This window comes from Pundamilia nyererei, unplaced genomic scaffold (assembly GCF_000239375.1).
Source record: "Pundamilia nyererei isolate P.nyererei 1_Seehausen unplaced genomic scaffold, PunNye1.0 scaffold00337, whole genome shotgun sequence".
In the NCBI taxonomy this organism is placed as follows: domain Eukaryota; kingdom Metazoa; phylum Chordata; class Actinopteri; order Cichliformes; family Cichlidae; genus Pundamilia; species Pundamilia nyererei.
Window position 1 is genome coordinate 451,251 of NW_005187738.1, and position 3,175 is coordinate 454,425.

Below are 3,175 nucleotides of genomic sequence, written 5' to 3' on the forward strand. Positions count from 1 at the left end.
AAAAGAAGAATCAACTAAAGAAACGGGAACAATTATGTGTTTTTGTGATTAACAAAGTGCTCAAAGATTTGGTTTTACCTGTGCTATTTGTCAACTAACACCAATTCACCTGTGTTACTTGCCGTTTTATGTTTGACTGAGTAATATATAAAGAAATGAGGAGTAGATCAAGACTGTTTGCACAGGACTGGATATCAGAGATTGTAGCTTTCCTAAAATGCAGCCACAAAAGGATATAATAGTATTACCAGCTAACATCTGGCAGACACAAACAAATGCTTGTTGAGTTAAATGGTAATTAGACTGATTGTTATATAGTGTTTTTCTGCTCTCCTGGAGCCCTCAAAGCGCTTTATACAACATGCCACCTTCGACTATTCACACAAGCACTTTCTTCTATGCTTCTAAGCACTTTCCAGCTAACCTTCACACACATTCATACTTGAGGGGGGTTAAGACTACACTGAAATATTTAAGTCCACTGGGTTTCCTTAACCAAAACAATGCCAAGATGTGTGAAAAGTAAAACAAAATAAACAAGAACCCTAACCCTAATTACTTTTCCAAGAAAATAGAAACTTGGTGGAAGCTAGCAGCTAACATTAGCTTACTCTTTAGCTTTCAGGAAATCACACCGATAAGCACATAAAACTGATATTAATTAACTTCATATTTAATACACGACTTAGCAGATTTTTAATGAATTGAAAACTGAAATAACATCTATGAAACCATCTAATTAATTTAGGTTTTTGACAGACCTTTACCTAACTAAAGTTTGCCAAAATGATAGCTAACTCTGGGAACAGATATTCTTGTTTGAATGTTAGCAGATCCTATAAATATTTGCTAGTTTAGCAAATTTCAGCATACCCTGATTACAAACAGTTTCACAGCACTGTTCAAATGCTGTCATTGTGATGCTGAGGAGCAAATAAAACACCGTTGGCAAATAGTTTACTCACCATGAATGTAGCCAGGCTCAGCCATAGCTAATGTTAGCTGCTGGATTCCTCTTCCCCGCCTCCTTTCTTTCTGAATTCTGTGCTTGGTATGTTTTTGGTACCAAGCACACCATTGCTGATGGATATTTAATTAGAATATTAATACATTACTCAGCAATTCTTCTTTGTAAAATTACAATAGATGATTGGAAATGTGTTATTAGAATTTACATTCAAGGTCTAACTGAATATGCTCTGACTTCCGAAAACATTTTATAGAAGCAAAATTATGAAAATCAACCAATGCATGAAGCTACTGTTAAAATGACAAGTTAAGCTGAAGATGGTTATTTCAAATACCCTTTATATCATATGTTGTGTAGTCTAATCCTCACAGTTTAAGAGTGAACAGGCATGGAAGATGGGGGATTTTTGAAAAGCAGTTAAGTGATGTTATCTTTTGCGCCTTTCTTTCATCCCTGGAACACAGAGATGTGGGGGTGGGAAGAATGGTCAGTTTACAGTGACCACCACTTAGCCAATAAAAGATCAGTGTGTGACAGAGAGGGAGGGAGAAAGAGGAAGCAAAGAGAATGTGAGGGCAGAGAAGGAAGAAGGCAGTGAAAAGTGTCATGTTGCATTATCAGTTTCTTGAGATGGAAGAGTGAGTGATCCTTTTAAGTCACTGTGTAATGTGTAATCATTCCTTTAATGTAGAAGTTGATTCTCTTTTTGATTACATTTTTTTTTAACTATTACGACTTTGAAACCACCTTCATAAATACACTTTATTTATTTATACATTAGATACTGGAAGATTAAACTGGAAGAATTTAAGATTTAATGTTCACAATAAATGTCTGTTCAATGCAGGATTATGACACTATAATGTTCTCTAATGATGGCTGTAGAGTTGCACTTTCAGGTATCCATGTTTGGTAAGACTGGAATATCTCAAGGACCATTAGATAGAATTCCATGAAATGTTAAACAGGCATCCTTGGACTTTAGAGCAGGAACTAATGAGATGCTCAAATCTTTCTTCAAGCACTTGGCTGACTTTAAATGGATGCGACAAACATGTCACATTATGCTACGTGAGAGTTGGGGTGGACTGACAAAAACATTCTGGTTTAATTAGATGTTTAATATTAATAACTCTGTATCCTTAATCATGCTATATTTTAACCCAAACACAGAACTAGCCAAACTGATGCAGTAACTGCTGTCTTAAAGAAATTGTGCATAACATTACATAAATCAACTGGACATTTTTTGAAAAAAAAAGAAAAACTCATAAATGCATATAAATATGCATTTTTGCAAGGTAAAAATACTCTTCTACTTTACTGGAAGAGAGATACCTAATGTTTAATAGTCAGCATTTAACCGGTTTACTTCTTGTGCAGTTGTAGATGTTACATTGCAATGTTTTTGTGAGGTATTTGTGAATTTTTGCAGTTTTTTAAAATTCATCCTTTGATGGTCTGGGAGCAGACACACTCTTTATGGGAATGGGGGTTTTGGGGGGATGTCAGGAGGAGAGAAATTGCAGAGAGGCAACTCTGGTACCTGGATATCTGGATAATCATGTTGTGGGGTGTTTAATATAAAGACAACTCCCATTTCAGTCCAGTAACAGCTGCAAACCTGCCATGCAACATGAACAGCGTCAGGATGAGTAAGAGAACCCTGGGAGAATTTCTAAATACAAGTTTCTGACATTCACTCTTCTTTTCTGTCAGCTAAGAGACAAAATGTATTTTAACCAGATATCTTATCTTTTGTGGAATTTCTGACAATGAACCATTATTACATTGTCTCACACATACACACACACAGACACACACACTGTGTGCACAATGTGTCCTTGCGTTATCCTTCTGGAATGTACAACAAGCTCTCAGGCTCCACAACATGAACTTGAATTTGATAAACTATATCCAAAAAAAGAAGTACAGATGCATAATACAACTGTGAAAACAGAAAGAGAAATTAGGCAGTGAAAGAACTTTAGAACAGGAAGTGAAAAAAGGGAAATGAAAAATAAAACAATTAGTTTGACACAGTCCATTTATATTAGTTACAAGTTGAACTGTCACTTTAGCCATCCTTTGACTTTGCATTTAACACCATCACTCACATAAAAACATGTGGTTTTATACCCTAGAAGACTATAGTTCCTAGGTTCTCACATTCTCACCAGCTTCAGATGTACTTACTGTATATAT

The 3,175-nt window shown here is 35.5% G+C and overlaps 1 protein-coding gene across 1 annotated transcript in view; it reads right to left on the bottom strand.

Moving 5' to 3' along the window:
* Nucleotides 1-1,006, bottom strand: part of LOC102215516 (B-cadherin-like) — a 15,877-nt gene extending 14,871 nt beyond the window's left edge. Inside the window, exon 1 of the mRNA XM_005751999.2 lies at nucleotides 966-1,006. The gene's annotated coding sequence lies outside the window, so the exon portion shown is untranslated. The remainder of the gene's footprint in view (nucleotides 1-965) is intronic.
* Between the last annotated feature and the right edge of the window lie 2,169 nt (nucleotides 1,007-3,175).